The following is a 23423-nucleotide window of genomic DNA, read 5'->3' on the forward strand; positions in this document are numbered from 1 at the left end:
GGCAAATACTTTACCACTGAGCTACCTTCCCAACCCCATCTACCTCTGTTCACACAGGTTAGTGGCCAACCTACTAGGCATTTCAGTGCAGATCTGCTCTAAGTTGATTCACAGACTTTGATGGGAGGCTTACACCACCAGAAGAAGGTTGTACTTGCAGTTTTAGCAGACCCAAGTGAAAGGCACACTTAGGAACCTGCACTCTCATCCAGCTGCTCACAGAGCCTTTTTGCTTCCCCCTGGTTAGTCTAGAACTAAACAGGTAGGATTAAAATTCATCTTCACACTCAGTCTCAAAAAGTTGAGAGCTTCAAAGATTGAGAGAGAGAGAGAGAAAGAGAGAGCTACACAGAGTGAGACAGAGATAGAGAGGAGGAGGGGAAGAGAGAGACAGAGACAGACAGAGATAGTGAGACAGAGACAGTATAATCCACTGACCAGAGCGTGGTGGGCTGCCTTGTCTTTTAGGAGGTTTAACCAGATGAAAAGGTAAAGGAGCCAAAACAAAGGAATGGGACACAAGCCCCAAAGAAGTTTATTCTAAAAGCTAAAAGAGCAAAACTTCTCTGAGGAGAAGAGGCTCCAGGGCCTGGTGACCATTGGTGTGAAGACATTGGTCCCCCTTCTTCCCTGTGGCCCTCCCCCGCTCATTCCCTGTGCAGAACCCTGCCTCCCCTGACAGTTGACAGTTACTGGATGGACCAGGGCCTCCATCTTTCCCACAGCTACTCAGGCACTTCTAAATCTCGCCTAATAGGGAAGTGGAGAGATTTTAAAGAAGGAGATGATGGAACACCTCAGGGCTTCAAATAACTGCAGAGCACCAGGTTAGACTCTGAGAACTAGTCAACAGTGAAAGAGAATGTGTCGTGTGCTGCCTGTGGTCATCCGATGGACACTGGTGGCTCACACCTGTAATTCTAGATGGCTGAGAGCTGAGGATCTTGGTTTAAAGTCATTCCAGGCAGAAAACTGAGATTCTTACCTCAAATGACCAGCAGAAAACTGCAAGTGGAACTGTAGCTCAAGTGGTAAGAGTGCCAGCCTAAGGGCCAGTGCCAAGTCAGTGGGAATTTGGGAGAGAAATGTTAATTTACTCTAAAATTATTTTTATTTCATACAAGCAAAGGACAGCTTCCTCCTAAGTGTGGGATGGATTATGGAATGATGAATGGACCACAAAATGGATTCATTGAACTCCTAAGAGAGTGAAAGCCCTGGACTGTGAGCAGTGAGCACAGAAGAAATGAGAACATTCCTTGTCCCCTCTCTACCCCAGATGTCCCCACTAAAATCGACCCAAGTAACTTCTGGATTTTCTGAGGTAATTCTCTTTTAAACTTTTTTTCTTGTACTGAGGGGTTATTACATTCACCAGGTAATGTGTACATGTTTTCTTGGACAATGCCAGACTTCTCTGGCTGTCTCCCAGTTTTTTCCTCCCAGTCCCACTAGTTCATTTTCAACATGGTATGTTTGGATGAGAGGCTGTGGGAAGTCATTAATCTCACAGTTGGACCACAGTAAGCCTGGGTAGGTGGTGGTGGCCAAATCATGGAAGTCCTTAAAGATCTGGTTTGGAGTTGTACCAGATATTCTAGACCATTAAAGATGCACTGAGAGCTTTTCAGGGAGCCAGGGTCCCAGCCCATTGATGGAGATTGCTGAAACCCTAAAGTAGGGAAACAGAAGTAGGAAGACTGAGTAAAAGACTGGGGCCTAGCCCTCATGGACCCCACCCCTCAGAGTGGACAAGGACATCGATGACACTTCAATAACAACACCTATTTAGCTGGTAAAATTTAGACCATGAGATGATGGACAGCAGTAGAAGCAGATAGGCAACTGTTGCATTATGTACAGAGTTTGAAAAGCTCTCAGAGACACAGGCTGGCTGTAAAAGGACACTGGCCACACTCCAAGTATGGGTACACAGGGCAAAGAAAACACATCTTTGGTAGGAGAAGGTGTAGAACTGGTATTTGGACATGAGCTCTATGGGACTCAGATGTTTGTTAGCTGAGAAGCATGGGTTGTTTTTTGAACATTGAAGTATTATAGTTTTTGATTTGGGTAGCATTTCAGGAGTTTCACATACACAGTTACATATGTACCTATGTAAAATCCATTAATTTGCACACTTACAATCTATGTTCAATTTTTTTTTTTTTTTTGTGTACCAGTCATAGGGCTTGACCTCAGGGCCTAGACACTGTCCCTAAGTTTGTCTGTTCCAGGTTATTACTCTACCCCTTGAGCCACAGGTCCACTTCCATCCCATTTTGTGGTTAATGGTAGATAAGAGTCTCAAGGACTTTGTTGCCAGGGCTGTCTTTGAACCGTGATCCTCAGACCTTGGCCTTTTGGGTAGATCAGATTGCTAATATTGTCTCATGATCAGAATTCAAAATACCCCTTTCCACTTACAGATACTGATTCATATTATTTTAAAGTCTACAAAGGGAACAATTGTTAGTCAGACTATCACTAGCCAAGAGACATTTGTAAGTCAGAGACTTATCTGTACTTGCTTTTCATATCAGTTTTAGTACAATGGAGTCTCAAACCTATGTATCAAGGGGAAAATACCTAGTCCTAGGGAATTCAGATAGATGGCTGAGTATCTGCTGTATAACTTCTCTCTTTCTCTTTTCCTCTCTGTCTCTTTTTCTTTATCTCTGCCTTTCTATTTTCTATCTTTGCCTTTCTGTTTATTCCCTCTTATCACATTAAAAAAAAAACCAAAAAACTAGCTGAGTACTGGTAGTTCATTCCTGTAATTCTAGCTACTCAGCAAGCTGAGGATTGCAGTTGGCAACAAGCTGGTATAGAAAAGTCCCTAAGACTCTCATCTCCAGTTCAGCTAGATGTGCATCTTTGCTCAGGTGGCAGAGTGTCAGGATTAAACAAAACAGCTAAGTGACAGTGCCCAGGCTGTGAGTTCAAGTCCCAATCCTGTCGTGCACATACAAATAATTACTAACATACGATGGTGAAATGATAAATTTTAAAATCATGACTTCATAATTATTACTATTTTCAAAATGGATGAAAGCAGATGTTTCTCTCCAGCTACTTCATGAGCAAAGTAGTCAAAAAGAACTGAGAAACAACTTAGCCAATCCACATAATATACATATGCGTGCATTTATCTATAGTTTATACATTAGAGAAATGATATATTTGCTAAAAGAGGTGACAATTGAAAAGGATGGGGAACAATTACATGACACATTTGAATGCACAAGTTTGTCACCATACCTCGGGAGGCTTGCTATAAGCTCTAGGCCATCTAGCATTTAAGATTTAAAGTTAGTTAAACTTCCTGCTGACATGACCCATTCTGATGGATGTTGCCTTTTGCTTTTCTATCCATTTCAAAGTGAAACAGGACAGCTCTTTTTAAAACATAGTAATAACTAGTCTGCGGAATGTACTTGAGAAGCAGATGTCACCACAGAGAAAGGCTTTGTTTTTAGGAAAGCTGAAAGGAAGGAAGCAACCGTGAATGATTGACTTTCATAGTAAGGACCCAAACAAATGCCAGGGTGTTTTGTGGAAGTCATTGCAGAAACATTTTCCCATGATTAGTGTGAGTCCTTTGATGAGTGAGTTTTTAGTTGTAGCTATTTTCTATGATTAAACCCAACAGTAATATGTCAGTCAGTTTCAGGAGTACTGGCAACTTGCCAGAGCTCTTGAGAACTGGGTCAACTAGTAATCAAATCTAAGATATCCAAATGGCTTTGGAACCAGGCTCCTATCTTATTGAAAGGTTCTGTATTGGAAGCCTATAGGCTGAGAGCACAATATATCTGTACTGAAGTTCAGCAGCTTTGGAGCATGCCACCATTTTCTTTAAGGAGAGAGTGAGTTGGGTATGTAGCTCAGGTAGAATATTGCCTTAGCATGTGCAAAGTAAAAGAAAGTAAAAGAAGAAGGGAAAGAGGAAGGCAGAGAAGAAATATGGAATGGAAGGAGAAGGAAGAGGTGGAGGATTGGAAGGAAGGAGGAGGATTAGGAGAGAGAGGAGTAGGAAAAGGAAGCACAGGAAGAGAACAAAGAAGAGGAGAAAGCTGACTAGGAGGGAGGTGAGGAAGAAGAGCAGGCGTAGAAAAAGGAAAGAAAGAAGAGACAGGAGAGGATGATGGAATGTAAACATGACTAGGAAAGCAAATCTGCACAAATGTTCAAAATAATATCTGCAAGACTTTATGTCATATTTAAGTGACTTTTTAATGAACTCATGAGTTTACGGAATTCAATATAATTGTCACAAAATCAATTGAAACCACTTCATGGATTTGTCTATCTCTACAACATTTGTTTTCTTTCCATGATTTGATTGATGTTTATTGTCTTCTGCAATGAAATACAAATTTTAATATAAAAAACCAATTACAAAATCAATTCACATCTATGAATTCTGCATCAAAGTGTTATTTTGAGATTCTCCTAGACATTCCTTACTTCCACATAACCCCTGGTAACCACTTGTCTTCCATTGTTGTGGAAATCAAAAGAAAATCTAGGCACTGGTGGCACAAGCCTATTTAAAAAAATCCTAGCCGGGCTGGGAAGATGGCTCAGTGGTAGAGTGCTTGTTTTGCATGCATGTGGCCCTGGGTTCGTTTCTGCAGCACCACATGAGCAGAAAAAAAAGCCAGAAGTGGTGCTGTGGCTCAAGTGGTAGAGCACTAGCCTTGAGCTGAAGAGCTGAGGGACAGTGCCCAGGCCCAGAGTTCAGGCCCCACGACCGACCAAAAAAAAAAAAAAAGTCCTAGCTACTCAGGAGGTTGAGATTTAAGAATTGTGGTTCAAAGCCAACCTTGGAAGGAAAGTTCATGAGACTCATCTCCAGTTAATCACCAGAAAAGTGGAAGTGGAGCTATGGCTCAAAATGGTAGAGCACTAGCCTTGAGCAGAAGAGCTCAAGGACAGAGCCAAGCTCTTGAGTTTAAGCCCCATGAGCAACAAAAAAAAAAAAGAGAAAAGAAAAAAGAAAATCTTCCAATACTGTTAATTTGACTCTCTCAAAGCATAGTAAAATCTTTTTTTTTTTTTAATTTTTATTTTTTGGGTCCGGTCATGGGGACTGAACTCTGGGCCTGGGCGCTGTCCCTCAGCTCTTCAGCTCAAGGCTAGTGCTCTACCACTTGAGCCACAGCACCACTTCCGGCTTTTGCTTATGTGGTGCTGAGGAATCAAACCCAGGGCCTCAGGCATGCAAGGCAAGCACTCTACCACTGAGCCACCTTCCCAGCCCCAAAATCTTTAGACTATAGTCCAAACAACTAACAACAATGACAACAACAAATTCCTGTTGTAGCTGGGTGCCAGTGGCTCATGCCTGTTATCCTAGCTACTCAGGAGGCCGAGATGTGAGGATTGCAGTTTGAAGCCCTGGCAGAAAAGTCTGTAAGATCCTTATCTCCATTTAACCACCAAAAATCTGGAAGTGGAGGTATAGCTCAAGTGGTAGAGTACTAGCCTTGAGCAAAAGAAGCTTAGGGACAGCACCCCCCAGAGTTCAAGCCCCAGGACTGGCAAAAAATAAACAATAAAAAAACCCTGTTGTGACATTTATAAGATTATTTCTTTGTTGCTTTGTATGTCCCTCCCCCACAGTATAACCCCTATTTCACTGTATTTGATGTCGGTATAATTTGTGGAGGGGAAGGGGAAAAAACAAATCGTTTAAATAGGGATACAGGTGGACCCGTTGCAACAATGAGATGTATAAGACGTTTTCTCGAAAAGAAGTTTACAACTTTGTTGGGGGGGGGGGGGTGGGAGGGAGGATGGGAAGGGATTGGAAGGGGAAACAAAGGAGGAGGCTACAATGCTTGATAAGAAATGTACTCATTATCTTGCCCATGTAATTGTAACCCCTCTGTACAATATTTTCACAATAAAAAAAACAAAAAACAACAAAAACCCTGTTGTGGTAGAATTATAAGACTTGCAGACCTATCAATTGACTGTGGAAAGTGAAAAAAAGAGGAGGAGCTGGAACACAGCATGTGGAAATAGAGAAAAGAGCACTTGATTTCTTACCAGTAATGATTTTCTACTTTTCAAAGGTTTTATTTAATTCAGTCAATCCTAATGCTTCTGAGTGAAATCAGTCTGAATCTCTCTGCTGGCTGATAGGTGGGGTGTTGAGAGGATTTGTACCAGAATTTTCTCTAGTAGCAGGAACTAACTTAAAAGAGTTAGTTCTGTTTGTAGGATGTGTACACATCCCAAGTCAAGCATGTCTGAATGGCTTCTGATAATGTGTTGTGGGAACTAAGTACAATGCTGAGTACATGACTGTTGCCTGGTAGCCTCAGGAATCAAGCTTCTACTGTGATCTGCTAGCTCTTGTTTGTTGTGGGTTCTTTGGTTATTTCAAGAACTCATCTCAGCACACTATGACCTGGTGTCCACAGTCAAATCAAAACTGAAGTGGGGGTCAGTTTTCACAAAACTCATTAAATAGTACTATTGGTCTCAGCACACAAAATCTTTAAACTTTGATAAGAGAAATCCTTAGATTTGATACATCTCATTACCAAAGTCATAATTGCTAACAGGTGTGAAGAATCCACTTCTTTTCTAAGAAGACCTAGAGTATTAAGGTTGAAGTTGTGGTTCAGAGAAAGTCAGCAACTTAACCGTATACCTTCAATCCTTGGGTCTGCTTGAAGTGTCTGCAAAATGGAATTGTAGCTAGCAAGGGTGACAGTGTTTAGGTGAGGTAGCAGTATGTTAAGCTCCTTGCATAAAATAATTCACTTAATCATCCCAAAGCTCTGAGTAGATAGTTGTTGTTTGATTGCCTAAGCCAGGATATTGAGCTGCAGAGAGAATAAGTAACCTAACCAGATTTTTCAAGGTCACTGTGACTAGTTACCAGCCCTCATTTTGTTTCCCAACAGCTCTAGAGACAATTCTGATTTGTGAGGGATTGACTGAATTCTAAACAAGCACATGAGTGGCTTGAATGAATGTGTGTTTTGTTTCTAAACAGCCTCTTAATCTTCAACTCTATCTCTGACAATTGAATTTTGCAATATTCCCAAAGCCAAGTCTCCCACCAATCTCAATGATATATGTTTGCTCAGAAAACTCACAACTGAGGAAAGAAACATTTTTTAATGCATTTTCTTATTCACTTATTCCTTAAGTACTTTGTGCCAGAAATATAATTTGTGCTGTTAAAACTACAAAGTATCCATGAGGTATGTAGGTATGTTTGTTTCCTTCCTTCCTTCCTCCTTCCTTCCTCCTTTCTTCCTTTCTTCCTTCCTTCATCCCTCCCTCCCTCCCTCCCTCCCTCCTTCCTTCCTTCCTCCTTCCTTCCTTCCTCCCTCCCTCCCTCCCTCCCTCCCTCCCTTCCTTCCTTCTTTCTTTCCTTCTTTCGTCATGGGGCTTGAACTCTGGGCTTCTGTACTGTCCCTGCACTCTATAGCTCAAGGCAAGTGCTCTACCACTTGAGCCACAGCGTCACTTCTGGTTATTTAGTGGCTTATTGGAGATAAGAGTCTCATGGACTTTCCTGCCTGGGCTGGCTTCGAACTATGATCCTCAGATCTCAGCCTCCTGAGTAGCTAGGATTACAGGCGTGAGCCACCGACACCTGGCTGAGGTTATGTTTTCAAGTGACTAAAAACATGATCTTCTGTGTCATAGTAATCTTGTGGTTTGAGACCTTCTTAATATAACAATATGATTTTTAAAAATTACAACAGAGCTATTAGCTAATTAGGTTATTATAAGAATTAAAAAATATAATTGAGGCAAAGTGTATAATACCTAGCAATGACTATCTACTTGATGGAGTTATCTGTGGTTTTAACTTTAATAACACAAGGATATGGTGACTTGTGAGGGCAGGACTATCATACTCCTATGTGTTAAATGTAAGGATAGAGAAAGGCCAGATAGCTGGGTACTGGTGGCTCACACTCAAACCTAAGATCTTAGCCCCTCAGGAGGCTTAGGATTCTAGGATCTTAGAATTGAGGTTTCAAGCCAGCCCATGCAGAAAGTCCATGAGACTCTTCTCTCCAAATTTTCCACCAAAAAGCTGGAACTGAAGTTGTGGCCCAGGTAGTATAGTGCGCGCTTTCAACAAAAAAGCTCAGAGACAGTGTCCTGGCCCTGAGTTCAAGGCCCAGGATGAGAGAGAGAGAGACAGACAGACAGAGACAGAGAGAAAAAGGGGGGAGGGAGAGGGAGAGGGGAGAGAGGGTGGAGAGGGGCAAGGGAAAGGGAGGGAAGGAGGGAAAGGAGAGGGAGAGAGAAGGGCAGAGAGGGAGAGAAAGAGGGAGAGGGGGGAGAAGGGAGGGAGCAGGGAGAGAGAGACAGAGAGGCCAAAGTTTAAGATAAATTATTTCTGGGCTGGCAGAAACAACAAATCAAAGAAAGTTTGGACAAATGAAACTGTAGCGCTTCTGCATGGCAAAGGACATAGCTAGCAAGATCAATAGAAAGCCCACGGATTGGGAGAAGATCTTCACTAGCCATACAACGGACAAGGGTCTCATATCTAAAATATACTTGGAACTCAAAAAATTAAATCCCCCAACAACAAATCCTCAAAGAAACAACTGCCCAATAAATAAGTGGGCTAAAGACTTAAAGAGAAACTTCTCTGAAGAGGAAAGAAGGATGGCCAATAGACATATGAAGAAATGCTCAACCTCCCTAGCCATAAAAGAAATGCGAATCAAAACAACATTAAGATACCACCTCACCCCAGTTAGAATGGCAAAAATCAAGAACTCTAATAACAACAGATGCTGGAGGGGATGTGGACAGAAGGGAACCTTACTTCATTGTTGGTGGGAGTGTAAACTTGTTCAACCACTTTGGAAAGCAGTATGGAGATTCCTCAAAAGACTCCACATAGAGCTCCCCTATGACCCAGCAATCCCACTCTTGGGCATTTACCCTAATGTTTACAAACAAGACCACACTAAAGCTACCAGCACAACTCTGTTTATTGCAGCATTATTTACCATAGCTAAGATATGGAACCAACCCAGATGCCCCTCAGTAGATGAATGGATCAAGAAAATGTGGTATATATACACAATGGAATTCTATGCCTCCATCAGAAAGAATGACATTGCCCCATTTGTTAGGAAATGGAAAAACTTGGAAAAAATTATATTAAGTGAAGTAAGCCAGGCCCAAAGAAACGTAGGTCCCATGGTTTCCCTTATTTGTAATATCTAGTATATGTATGAGTCAAGAGGAAAAGGTCAGATAATGTGATGTCAGGAAAATGAACCCTTAGATGTGTATTTTAATGTTTTTTTTCTTTCATGCATGTGTTTCTAACACATTTATAAGATTATCTCTTTGTTGCTTTGTATGTCCCTCCCCCACAGTATAACCCCTGCTTTCACTATATTTGATGTCAGTATAACTTGTGGAGGAGATGGGGAAAAACCAGTTGTTTAAGGATACAGGTGGACCTGTTGCAACAATAAGAAGTACAAGTTGTCATGTCCAAAACGAGCTTTACAACGTTGGTGCGGGGGGGGGGGGGGGCGGGGGGGGGAAGGGGGGGAAGGAGAAGGATTGGGATTGGGGGGGAGGGGAGAGGCTGGGAAGGGATGTGAAGGGTAAACAAAGGAGGAGGCTGCAATGCTTGGTAAGAACTGTACGCATTATCCTGCCCATGTAACTGTAACTCCTCTGTACAGTATGTTCACAAATAAAATTAAATTAAATTAAAAAAAAAAAAAAAAAGAAACAGATGTTGGAAGGGATGTGGCCAAAAGGAAACCCTACTGCATTGTTGGTGGGAGTGTAAACTTGTTCAACCACTTTGGAAAGCAGTATTGAGGTTTCTCAAAAGACTACATAGAGCTCCCCTATGACCCAGCAATCCCACTTCTGGACATTTACCCAAACCATCACAAACAAGGGTATGTACTAAAGCTACCAGCCCAACTATGTTTATTGCAGCATTATTTACCATAGCTAAGGTAGGGAACCAACCCAGATGTCCCTTAGTAGATGAATGGATCAAGAAAATGTGACACACACACACACACACACAATTGAATTCTATGCCTCCATCAGCTCCATTTGCTAGGAAATGGAAAGACTTGAAAAAAATATTAGGTGAAGTAAGCCAAGCCCAAAGAAACATCTGTCCCATGGTTTCCCTTATTTGCAATAACTAGTATACGTCTAGGACAAGCAGAAAAGGTCAAAAGCTGTGTACATATAACCGTATAAGATGGTGTTAAGTGAAATGAACCCCAACACAGGATCATAAGTGGTTTTTTCTTTCTTGCTATTGTTCTTAAAGTACTTATAATGTAATATGTGATTTTTTTTGTTTCTTTTGAATGTTCTTTCCCCATGGTATAACCCCTTTTTCACTGTATTTGATTCCGGTGTACTGAATCTTGTATATACACTTTCTAATTTGGGGAGGGGAAGGTAAAAAACAAAATGCTTAAATAGGGATACAGGTTGACCCAGTGTAACAATGAGATATACAAGACATTTTTTTGAAAATGAACTTTGTAACTTGTTGGGGGGAGGGGGGAGGAGTTAGGGAGGTGGGAAGGGAAGGAATGGTAGGGAAAAACAAAGGAGGAGGTAAAAATGCTCAATAGGGAATGTACTCATTACCTTATTTATGTAACTGTAACCCCTTTGTACAGTAATTTTACAATAAATAACGTATTTTAAGAAAAATAAAGGATTGTGAGGAGAGAAAAAAAAATTATTTCAGGACTGGGAATGGGGCTTAGTGATAGAATGCCTGCCTAGCTTGCATCAAGCCCTGGGTTCGATTCCTTAGTACACATAAACAGAAAAAGCTGGAAGTGGCACTGTGGCTCAAGTGGTAGAATGGTAGCCTTGAGGGGGGAAAAAAAAGCCAAAAACCAAACACCTCAGGGTCAATGCTCTGGACTTAAGTTCAAGCCCTAGGACTAGCAAAAAAAAAAAAAAAAATATATATATATATTATTACTTCAACAAGAGGAAACATCTCATTGAAAATTTGGTACTTATGGGCCATATCAGGAATTCTACTTACTAAATGATAAAGGAAGTAAAGTCATGAGAAGGAAGGAGTAAAGAGAGAATTATTCTAGACAGAATGTGTACCACAAATAGCAGTAGTAAGATAACAGATATTTATGGAGTGCCTGATATGTTAGGCCATAGAGTAGGTGCAGGGTAATTGGCTATGTGATCAAAAGCAAAGTTCTCATTTCCACGGAACATACGCGCCTTCAGGAAGCACTAATAACAGATAATGATATATGGCATAGGACAAAAGAGGTATGACATGTTAGGAAAATGTTATGGCTCAAAGCCACAAATTGGGTCAAATAAAGAACAGTAATAAAAGGATAATGGTAAGGTTGAAGGAAAGGAAGGATTTCTGAGAAGATACTCTTTGAACCAAAACTAGAAGGCAGAGAGAAAGAAGGCTATGTAGAGTCCAGGAGTGAGCAACTGGACAGACCGTGAGCCACAAGCTCACAGCCAGGGGAGATTGAACTAGAAGATTCCACCTGGCAGCAGAGTAGTAGATGGTGATCCAGAAGGATGTAAGGGCATGGGTTGCGCAGAAATGGGAAAGTTATGTAAGAAATACTGTGAGACTGTGTTAAGAATAGGCCACATATTGTTGACGTATTGATGTTACATTTTAAGTTCAATAAATTAGTACACTTGGACGTTTTTTAAATGCCATTTATTCTTACAGAATCACATTAATGATGGGAAGATATTTATATTTATCTGCTAATGCCATAAATCTTCTATTTGATTCTTCTATATAATTCCAAAGCATCAACCACAATAAATATTTTTTTTTTTTTTTTTTTTTGGTCGGTCATGGGTCCTGAACTCTGGGCCTGGGTGCTGTCCCTCAGTTCTTCAGCTGAAGGCTAGCTCTCTACCTCTTTTTTTTTTTTTTAATTTAATTTTATTTGTGAACATACTGTACAGAGGGGTTACAATTACATGGGCAGGATAATGCGTACATTTCTTACCAAGCATTGCAGCCTCCTCCTTTGTTTACCCCTCTCATCCCTTCCCAGCCTCCCCCCTCCCCCCCCAATCCCAATCCTTCTCCTCCCCCCCCCCGCCCCCCCACCAACATTGTAAAACTCATTTTCGACATGACCTTGTACTTCTCATTGTTGCAACAGGTCCACCTGTATCCTTAAACGACTTGTTTTTCCCCATCTCCTCCACAAGTTATACTGACATCAAATATAGTGAAAGCAGGGGTTATACTGTGGGGGAGGGACATACAAAGCAACAAAGAAATAATCTTATAAATGCGTTAGAAACACATGCATGAAAGAAAAAAACATTAAAATACATATCTTAAGGGTTCATTTTCCTAACATCACATTATCTGACCTTTTCCGCTTGACTCATACATATACTAGATATTGCAAATAAGGGAAACCATGGGGCCTATGTTTCTTTGGGCCTGGCTTACTTCACTTAATATAATTTGTTCCAAGTTTTTCCATTTCCTAACAAATGGGGTAATGTCATTCTTTCTGATGGAGGCATAGAATTCCATTGTATATATATACTACATTTTCTTGATCCATTCATCTACTGAGGGGCATCTGGGTTGGTTTCCTATCTTAGCTATGGTAAATAATGCTGCAATAAACATAGTTGTGCTGGTAGCTTTAGTGTGGTCTTGTTTGTAAACATTTGGGTAAATGTCCAGAAGTGGGATTGCTGGGTCATAGGGGAGCTCTATGTAGTCTTTTGAGAAACCTCCATACTGCTTTCCAAAGTGGTTGAACAAGTTTACATTCCCACCAACAATGAAGTAAGGTGCCCTTCTGTCCACATCCCCTCCAGCATCTGTTGTTGTTAGAGTTCTTGATTTTTGCCATTGTAACTGGAGTGAGGTGGTATCTCAATGTTGTTTTGATTTGCATTTCTTTTATGGCTAGAGATGTTGAGCATTTCTTCATGTGTCTATTGGCCGTCCTTCTTTCTTCGGAGAAGTTTCTCTTTAAGTCTTTCGCCCACTTGTTTATTGAGCACTTGTTTGTTTTGTTGTTTCTTTGATTATTTGTTGTTGGGGGATTTAATTTTTTGAGATCCAAGTATATTTTAGATATGAGACCCTTGTCCGTTGTATGGGCTAGCTCTCTACCTCTTGAGCCACTGCGCCACTTCAGTTTTTCTGAGTGGTTTAATGGAGATAAGAGTCTCATGGAGTTTCCTGTCTGGGCTGGCTTTGAATGGTGATCCTCAGATCTCAGCCTCCTGATTAGCTGGGATTATAGACATGAGCCACTATCGCCTGTCCAATGAGTTTTTTGTTTTTTGTTGTTTTTTTTTTGGGTCCGGTCGTGGGGCCTGAACTCTATGCCTGAGCGCTGTCCCTCAGCTCTTCAGCTCAAGGTTAGCGCTCTACCACTTGAGCCACAGCGCCACTTCCGGCTGTTTTCTTTTTGCTTATGTGGTGCTGAGGAATGGAACCCAGGGCCTCATGCATGCAAGGCAAGTGCTCTACCACTAAGTCACCTTCCTAGCCCCCCCCCCCTTTTTTTTTTTGGTGGTGGTGGGGCTTGAACTCTGGGCTTGGGCGCTGTCCCTTAGCTCAAGGCTAGTGCTCTACCACTTGAGCCACAGAGCCACTTTCGGTTTTCTGAGTGGTTTATTGGAGATAGAGTCTCAGGACTTTCCTGCCTGGGCCGGCTTTGAACCGGGATCCTGAGATCTCAGCTTCCCAAGTAGCTAGGATTACAGGCGTGAGCCACTGGCTAGGATTACAGGCGTGAGCCACTGGCGCCCAGCTCACAATAAAGATTTTTAAGTGTTGAGTGAGGACTTACCTGCTACTCATAGTACAAAAGTCTTTCGGTACTGCTTTAAAATTTCAGAAAAAGATAAAAATAAGTGTCACTGAATTAGAAGTAGCATTTTCTCAGGGGATCATCTAGTTCTGAGTTTCATCAGGACAGGGAAAACACAACACATTAGAAGACAGCTGACAATCAGAAGATGGTTTGTGAGGACATGGATTATTATACTTCTGCTTTCTCCTTCATTTCACATTGGGGTTTTTCCCCCTTATTTTAAGGCTTTAGGACTGTGTGTGTGAACATTTTTTTCTCTAAATTAGATATGACTGATGGTGCCATTTGTGTACTGTGACTAGAAAAGATGAATTTGTCATGGGCCATAGTGGAGTTAAAGAGACTGGCAGTATCCTAAAACCCCCATGGGGACAACTTAAAATTCTCTAAAGCGAAGTATAAATTGCTTGACTCAGAGACTTCAGGACATATATTGTTCAATTAAAGGCAGATTCCTGTTAACTGAGGTCACAGACAAATATAGAAGATAAAAAACCCATTTATGATTGTGCAGTAAGAATTACAAATCCTCTAGGGACTTGAAATCCAATGCATTATTTTCTTTCAGGCCTGCAGTATGGAGTTCATGGAACAAGAAATAAACCCACAACATTTAAGAGCTGTGTTGTTGTTGTTGTTATTATTGTTGAGCACTGGGGATCAAACCAAGGGTTTTGCACATGCCTGGCAAATCTCTTACCTGGCTTCCTCTCCCTTTTCCTTTCCCCTCTACATCTCTCTTACTTTTCTCTTCTGGCCTCCCTGAGGTAAGTAGCCTCATCCAGAGGCCTCTCTGCTATGAGGTTCTGACTCCTCATGGGATTAGAACAAAGAAGTCCGTTCTGCCACCATGAGCTAAAAATAAAAATGCAGGGCTTGGAATGTGGCTTACTGGTAGAGGGCTTGCCTAGCATGCATGAAGCCCTGGGTTTAATTACTCAGTCCCACATAAATAGAAAAAGCCTGAAGTGGTGCTGTGGCTCAAGTGGTAGAGTACTAGCCTTGAGCAAAAGAAGTTCAGAGACAGGGCCCAGGCCCTTAGTTCAAGCCCCAGGACTGGCAAAACGTAAATAAATGAATAAATAAATGCCTTTTTTATGTATTTGTTACAGTGACAGAAGTTATTGACATACCAAATTGGTACTGCGAGTGAACATTTTGCTATTCCTGATGATGTGATTTGAAGTCTCTGCAAATATATGGTGGGAAGAATTTGGAAATGTTTTGGATACTGTCTAGGAAAGGCTTGAAATGCTGTAAGTACAGCTTAATGGAGAATTCTATTGGGTACCCAGGAGCACAATGCTGCTGGGGGACGTAGACAGTAAAGAGTTGGTATGATGTCTCCTAGGAGGAATGCGGCCTCTTGGGAATTGGATTCAAAGCCATATGTGTTATACTCTAGTACAGAGCTTGTTACTATTTTGTCTATGTCCTGAAACTCCATGTGAGTGAGGGTAAATATAGAGATGCTAGACTAGTTGATAGGACAGAGGAAATGTTAAGACAAATCAGCATGGGGGGCTGTGGCATGTCTATTACCAGGTACTTTAGTCATATATATATAAAAATGAATATTGTAAGATGAAAAAAAAAAGGCACATATACAAAACTGGGACCAAGTAATAGTGGCAATTGAGAGATTAATTAAAAAGAAACCAAGGGCTGGGATGTGGCTTAGTGATAGAGTGCTTGTCTAGCATGCATGAAGTTCTGAGTTCAATTCTTCTGTACCGACAGTGCCCCAGACCCTGATTTCAAGTTCCAGGACTAGCGAAAAAGGAGGAGGCGGTGGAGGAGGGGGAGGAGAACAGGTACTCTTCATCAGGACAATAGGAAAGAAAGAGATTAAGGGAATGTTATGAATGTGTAGAATGCACCCATAGGCAAGCTCAAGCCTGAAATGGTTGAATTCATTGATAAGAACATGCTGGCTGGTAATGTGGCTTAGTGGTAAAGTGCATGCCTAGCATGCATGAAGCCCTACGTTCAATTCCTCAGTACCACATAAATAGAAAAAGCCTGAAGTGGTGCTGTGGCTCAAGTGGTAGAGTGCTAGTCTTGAGCAAAAGAAGGTCAGGGACAGTGCCCAGGCCCTGAGTTCAAGCCCCAGGGCTGGCATAAAGAGAAAAGGACATCTGAGAGAGAGAGAAAGGGGCAGGGGTGGGGGAGCACATGCGTACGTACTCTGGTGTCTGTTCATGAAGGCGGCTAGGGAAGTATTTCCCTTGGTTGGCCATCCAGGTATTCAGGGACAGCTAAAGCCATGATCTTTTAGAACCCAGCTACTGCTTGAACTGCAGCAGATCTTGGCATTGGTGCCACATTGCTAGCCATGCTGGCATTTGCAATGGAACAGTTAGGACACAAAGGCTTCCACATAGATTTCACCTTGAAGATATAATGGAGAATGCAGGAAATTAGTATCAGTCAAGGAGAGCCACAGACAAGGAGTAGTATAGGCTAAAGGAAAAGAAAACACAGGCTGTACCTGGTGCGCTTGGGAACAGAGCTGCCCCGAACTCTTGGGACTTACATGAGGTTACCATAGACTCTGGATGATGGTTACATAGCCATTGTATTTAATGATCCTACTGCCATTATCTAAGTCTTGTTTTGGTTCCATTCTTCCTATATCATAACTCAGCACTTTGGTGATGGTAATTTTCATGATGTATATTTGTACACATCATGTATTTGTACACATTGGAAATATATAACTGGGCTGGGAAGGTGGCCCAGTGGTAGAATACTTGCCTTGCATGCATGAAGCCCTGGGTTCGATTCCTCAGCACCACATAAGCAGAAAAACCCGGAATGGCTCTATGGTTCAAGTGGTAGAGTGCTAACCTTGAGCTGAAGAGCTGAAGGGACAGTGCCCAGGCCCAGAGTTCAAGCCCCACACTAACAAAAGAAAAAGAAATGTATAACTTACTTTTTGATTTTTGTTTTTCAGGGCCTCAAAACTAAGAGTTTGTCCTGAGTCTCAGAAGAAATTTGGACTTGAATTTTTGAGCAATACTGGAACTGTGAAACTATATGGACTCTTGATTAGGAACTGAATACTTTCTGCGTTGCGATAAACATGAGCTTTTGTGGGTCAGGTATAGATATCTCCTCCATTTAGATGAGATGTGTTTGGCTACACAGTTGACAGAACGTGGGCTGTGACGTTTAATCAGGCTAAGTTGATTAGATTGAGAAGGGGCTAGGAGACTAGGAAAGCACATCCCTGGGTATGTCTGTGCGGTCATTTCTCATGTGTAATGAAGTGGGGAAAACCTGGTTATCTTCAGCTATAAACTTTAATAATTTTTAACAGTTCTTTAAATTATGTGTCTGTCTTATATCTATATGTTACAATTCTTTTTCTTTTCCTCTGTCATTTCATGTTATAGAAAATCTTTTGTTGGCTGATCGGAATTTTTTCGATATGGCTCATTACTTGTGACTGAATGAATGTTCCAGCAAGGATGTGTTATACTTGTAGTAAAATGTCTTCATAGCTGCTTCTTGTTTAGTTGCAGCTGGTTTTGAAGTAGTTCTTTTTCCAGCACAGATATTTTCCTTAGTGCATCCAATCTCTTCTGCTGCAAATCGTCTTTCAGTTGAGAAAATTTGTGTGGTTTGCAGACTTGATAGGTGACTTTTTGGTTTGGTGACTCGGTCTGATTTGTGGGTACTCAATAAGGAAGTCCTTAGAATACACCTGCTCATAGGGATTCAGTTGTTCACTTGAGATGGAGGAGTGTGGACTGGGGAGAGGGGCTGGCACCCACTGAGACTGCATCGAGATTTAGTTCTTGTAACTGCTCTAGAATTCCTCACATCTTGTGGTTTTTCTCTTGGTTTAGTTTCATCTTGAGGTTTTACTCAAGGTCTCATTGTTGTTGTGATTTCTCCATTGGGGCATTAATACTAATGCCTGTAATATTAAGATCACGCTCATGTGCTTTAATCTGTTCCAATTCTCTGGCTTAAATAAACATGGTAAGTAGTGTGCAGGGTTTGAAGTACACATTTGGTTGTTGAGTTATGGTGGGGTAGTGTAGGTTCTTTAGATTTCAGATTATATTGACTTATCCCTGGGGACTTCCAATACTATATTTATGTTTATTTGTGTTCACTGAGGACAGTGAGTGGGGCTAATTCCTTAGCCCGAGGAGGTAGAAGGCCAGTGGGTTTGCCTGCTAACTTTGTGGGGCTAGCTTTCAATCCAGGATCTTGGTGCTCCCAGTGGCCTTGTCCACTGTAGTGTCCTAGGCTGGTGAATGAGTTCCAGCAGCCTGGATATCAGCAGATATAGCCTCAGCTGACTGAGAGCTCTCAGTTTCTTGTGTGCTCTTCCTGAGCAGGTGGTCCTGTCTTGCTTTAAATCCTCTACTTCCCAAGTAGCTTGGGCAGCCTGGGTTATGAAGGTACCTCCTTTTGCTGTTCAGAGGTTTGAGAGCTCGGCTCCAATCTTGGTGGGGGAAGCAGCCTTGCTGGGTTTCAGCCTCTTGGCTGCAACCCTGTCAGCCAGGTGTTCAGTGGCTTGTTGCTCAGCTCTTTTGGGGCTCATGTCAAAGGACATCCTCTAAGTGATCTTTGGGAGGACTGGTCCAATTGAACATCATCTGCTGCTGATGTGGAAGTGTTTCCAACAGATTTACCCTTAACAGTTAGAGAGCTGGCAGGTGTTTTTGTTAGTAGGACATTTGAATCTTGTCCCTTCTTGATTTGTGTAGTGGCACTGGTAGGCCTTAGGGACGTCTTGCGCTGTTTTTCCTGTCTTGGTGTGTGAGTGGGCCAGGAGCAGTGGATTTTCCTTCATTGTGGCCTTATGCCTGGTGGCAGGAGGTCTGGAGCCTCTGCGGGGATTGGGTCAGATTGCATTGTCTTGGGGACCTCTGAGGACACCTTGCCCTTGATTGTTTTAGTCTCTTTGCTGAATATTTCCTGGCAGCCAGGTTCCAAATGCCTCTGCTTTCAATTAAAGGTATAGGGGATACAGGTGATGACTGGGTGTCCATGGTGGTAATGCTGTCTTCATCTCTGCTCCCTGAGGAGCTGAGGGGTTGCTCCTCAAAGAGGGGGACTTGTGCTGAATCTGGCTGCTGCCTCAGAGGAGGTGGTACACTAGGTCCTTCCGTGGCCTGAAATCCAGAAGGATCTTGGTGGATGAATCTCCTGAGTGGCCACAACAGGAGCCCCCATGGATGGTTTTTGGGCTGCTGCATCCTCTCCGTGTGGACTTAGGGGGACTGGATATCACCAACCCAGGATACTCTGCAGATGATGCTTCTTGGCGGCCAGCGCAGGAGCCCCAGTTGGTGTTTCAGTCCCTACATGGGAAGCAGTGCACACTGGTATATATCAAAACCTGTGGAGGTTCTGCACAGATGTTCCTCTGGGTGACCTGACCTTCATCATCAACTGAGGATGATTCTCTGGGGTGACCTGACCTCACCAGCAAGTGTGGAGGGTCTGTGGGGTATTCCTCTGGGGTGACTTGATCTTCATCAGCAACTGCAGAGGGTCTGGCGGATGATCTTCCGGGGTGAACTGACCTTCATCATCAACCGAGTGGGTCAGCGTGGATGTTCCTCTGGGGTGGCCAACAGAGCAGCCCCAAGGGATCTTTGGGTGCTCTGTCCATTCTACGTGCACTCAGGACTTTGCCAGAAACCTCAGATGGTCTTCAACGATGTTCATTTGGGGTGGCTGATAGAACAGCCCTAAGGGATCTTTGGAGTTCTCTGTCCACGCCACACTCACTCAGGACTTTGTCAGAAATCTCAGATGGGCTTCAAGGATGTTCCTCTGGGGTGGCTGATAGAACAGCCCCAAGGGATCTTTGGGGTGCTCTGTCCTCTCAAAGCGCACTCAGGACTTTACCACAAACCTCAGTGGTCTTCGGGGATGTTCCTCCGGGGTGACGACCTTCATCATTGACCTGGGACAGTCTTCGGGGATGTTCCTCCTAGGTGGCCTCCCTAAAGGTGGCCAACAGAGCAGCCCCGTGGGATTTTTTTCCTGTCCACTCCATGGGTATGCGGGATTAGATCTTCAAAAGCAACCACTGGGGGTCTTCGAGGATGATCCCCGGGAGTGCCCGAAACAGGAGCCCCTATAGATGGTTTTCTGCGCGTTCCACCCCTCTGCATTTGGGGCCCTGCGATGGTGGTGTACTTGTCAGTGTTCTCTAGCCAGGAGGATGTGTGAAGGTGTCCATCTTCTGTCAAAAAGGCAAGGGATGATTTTTTTAGGGCCTCTGTCCTCCACTGAGGAGACACTGGGCCAGGGCTGGACATTTGCCAGTCACTAAACTCAGAGGTTCTGTGCCCAGCCTGATCCTCAGTGACAAAATAGAGAAGATTTTCTTGGAGGTCCGTAGTACACGCTAAGGGCACACTGGCTGGTGTCCATAAGCCACGAGGGTCTGCGCATACTGCACTCCTTAGTCACATAAATTGGAGCCCCCATGGATTTTTTTGCCGGACTCCCATCGTTCCCTGTATGAGGGCCTAGGATGCCAGATATTGGCTGATGTCTAACCGCCAGGAAGGGCTGCTCAAAAAGTCTTCGTTCTGGAAAGCCACCGGATCCCCTGAGATGTTTTCTGCCCACAGCAGTGGAGTGCCAGTGAAACCTGGCAAAAGAAAGTTTGCCTAGGGTCACCTCCTAGATGTCAGTGGGAGCTGGCCCTGTGGATCTGGATGGCTGGCTGGTGGTGGCTTGGCCTTCTGCTCCTTGCCCATTGTGCTCCATTGCCAAAGGCAATGCTCTCTGCCCTTTGGGTGGGTCCAAGCCCTTTTCCTTGGTCTTAATTCTAATGCCAAAAGCAAATTCAATATCCAAGAAATGAGCTGTGGCCTGTGCCTTGGCTCTTGCTCTTGGATCTGAGGCAATTGAATTTTGCAAACAGTCTGACCATCAATGTGCATCGTGACTCTCTATGCACCACCTCTATGCTGCTGTGGGTGGGGCTGGAGGACAGACGGTGTCACAGGTGACTGGGGCTGAGCCATGTGCTCGCTGGTAGTTTTCTGTTGCTGCCCTGTGTGTCAGTGAGAATAGCTACATCTGAGGAAACAATTCATAAGGCTTATGGGTTATGAGGTATCTGTGGCTGTCAGAAGGGTTAGGATTAACTGAAGGATGGTCTGTCTCTGGTCAGAGGGTAGATCCGACTCTGGAGGTCTTGTCTTCAACTCCACTTCCATCCTCAAGTGCTTCAGATCATGTCCCGGGTGAGTTAGGCTGTCTTCTGCACCACAGTGCAGAGTTCAGCTCAGCACCTTGGACTGAAAGGGATGAGGCACAAGAGGAGCTGTCGAGGAGATGGCAGCGGAAGGAAGCACTTGGGGTTTCTAGGAAGAATTGCCAAAGAAATCTTTACCATGTCCTAAGGACTGGAAATTGAAAAGTTCTTATATAAGTTTTAGTACATTTCTCTCCAAAGTATGTAAAGCATTCCTGAGGAGCAGGAGAGAATACTTAGATGTGTTTGTGTTGGCTCTGTGGTGGCTCTGCCAAGCTGCCATACATAACTTAAGGCAAGGAAAATGTCATTGAGGCTCACGGTTTCTGGTGTTTGTGTCAAGGCCACAGAGAGTATGTGACAGGAGAGCCCCTCACAGCATGGTAGCCAGGAAGCAGAGCTCAAATGCCAGTGCTCATGGCAAAGATTTGTTCCTCTTAGCTCTACTGAGATCAAACCATATCACTGTTAAAAGTACATGTATAATTCATTATATAATAAATATACACTTACATGTAATATATTTTATAAAATACAGTATCTATACTATGGGATACCTGTAATATACTTACTTTCGTGTACTTTCATGGAATTTCTATTCTGTGCTGTAAATAGAAAAGAGGGCAGCACTGACTTTAGTGCTTACTTTCCTCCTCTCCTCTCCCTCTTTTGTCTTTGTCCTTTGGTGATTCTGGACTTGGAGACTTAGTTTCATATTTGTTTTCCTTCGTTCATTCTTTTGGAGGTCAGTTGAAACCCCAAAAGCTGTACACCCTTATGTGTATAATTCGATGAGCTTTGAGCCTTGAATATGCCTGTTATAAATCCACAGTTAGGTCAGGAACCAGTGGCTCAGGTCTGTCATCCTAGCTACTCAGGAGACTGAGATCTGAGGATTGCAGTTAGAAGCCAGCTGGAGCAGAAAAGTCCATGAGACACTTTAAAAAAAAAAATTTTTTTTGCCAGTCTCGGGGCTTGAATTCAGGACCTAGACACTGTCCCTGAGCTAGTCAGGGACAGAGCTAGTCCCCTACCACTTGAGCCACAGCACTGTTTTTGGCTTTTTCTTATGTGGTAATGAGTAATTGAATCTAGGGCTTCGTGCTTGCATGCTAGGCAAGCATTCTATCACTAAGCCACATTCCCAGCTCGTGAAACTCTTACGTACAGTAAATTATTAAAAAAACAAAAGTGGCACTGTGGCTCAAGTGATAGAACACAAGTCTTGAGCACAAAGAGGCCCAGGGACAGGGCTCAGGCCATGAGTTCAAGCCCCAGGACTGACAAAACAGAAACAAAAACAAAAATGAAAACAATCAAGGTAACACTCAATTATCTCTAAAAATTTTCCTGGGCAGGGAAGGTGGCTGCTCAGTGGTGGAGTGCTTGGCTTACATGCATGAAGCCCTGGGTTCAGTTCCTCAGCACCACAAAAGCAGAAAAAGCCGGAAGTGGCGCTGTAGCTCAAGTGATAGAGTGCTAGCCTTAAGTTGAATTGTTCAGGGGCAGTGCCCAGGCCCAGAGTTCAAGCCCCATGACAAACTACAAAAACAGTATTTTTTTTTCCTCTGCTCATCTGTCCTAGGTGGTCTATCCTCTTCTCTTTTGCATTTTCCTTCTTCCTTCTTTAGATTTTCGTGTGTGTGTGTGTGTGTGTGTGTGTGTGTGTGTGTGTGTGTGTGTGTGTGTGTGTGTTTGCACGTGTTTGCACATGTGCCCATCCACATGTGTGCCTGGTTCTGTCCTACCACCCCATGGTGGGTACCAGGGCAGAGCTTGTACGGGAATTTGAAGAAGAACCAGGCTATATCTCAAAGGCAGACACATAAGATTTTCCACAGATGACTCAAAGCCATCTTCTCCTCTTCCTACTCTTTCACCTCCTCCTCCCTCCTCCCTCTCTTCCTGCTCCTTCCCTATCCCTCCTTTTCCCTTCTCCTTTTCTTTTTTCACCCATCCTTCCTCCTTTCCCATCTCCTTTACCCCTATTCTTCCCTCCCTGCTAGCCTCTTCCTCTAACCCCTGCTCCTCTTTTCACCCGTCATACTCCCAAGATGATTGACCAGTGCCTGCTTTCATATAACAGCAGTAACCCTCCCCTCCCCCACATATCTGTGGTTTTATTTATCAATGTTTCAGTTACCGAAGTCAACTGTGATCTGAAAATATCCCAGTTGGACAGGTCCAGAGGCAAACAGTTTGATCTTCCAAATTGTATGCTCTTGCAGGTACAATAGGGAAATCTCACACTCTCCAGTTCCTCTTGCATGGAGTACAGTTCATTCCTTTGTCCAGTGGATCCACACAGA

At 43.2% G+C, this 23423-nt stretch overlaps 1 long non-coding RNA gene across 1 annotated transcript; it reads left to right on the plus strand.

Annotated features, from left to right (window-relative positions):
* Window positions 1–1129: 1129 nt before the first annotated feature.
* LOC122106628 lies at window positions 1130–21663 on the plus strand. Its single transcript, XR_006147222.1, has 3 exons — window positions 1130–1324; window positions 14984–15127; window positions 16828–21663. It is a non-coding gene; the product is annotated as an uncharacterized LOC122106628 (long non-coding RNA).
* The last annotated feature ends 1760 nt before the right edge of the window (window positions 21664–23423 follow it).

This window comes from Dipodomys spectabilis, unplaced genomic scaffold (genome assembly GCF_019054845.1).
Source record: "Dipodomys spectabilis isolate Male_0828 unplaced genomic scaffold, ASM1905484v1 ptg000043l, whole genome shotgun sequence".
Classification (NCBI taxonomy): Eukaryota; Metazoa; Chordata; class Mammalia; order Rodentia; family Heteromyidae; genus Dipodomys; species Dipodomys spectabilis.